The following is a 205-nucleotide window of genomic DNA, read 5'->3' as shown; positions in this document are numbered from 1 at the left end:
TCCAAACTATATAAAAATTAATTTAAAAAAATAAAAAATAAAAATTTTAAGAAAAAAAAAAAAAAAAAATAAAAATAATTTAACAACACACACACAATAACTAAAAGCAAAAATTTTTACCACACACAAACACACACACACCAAAAAATATATAAATAAAAAAAAAAAATTAAAATAATATATAAGAATAATAATGTTTGGGGGG

This window comes from Penaeus monodon, chromosome 24 (genome assembly GCF_015228065.2).
Source record: "Penaeus monodon isolate SGIC_2016 chromosome 24, NSTDA_Pmon_1, whole genome shotgun sequence".
Lineage (NCBI taxonomy): Eukaryota > Metazoa > Arthropoda > Malacostraca > Decapoda > Penaeidae > Penaeus > Penaeus monodon.
This window is presented reverse-complemented; position numbering follows the sequence as displayed.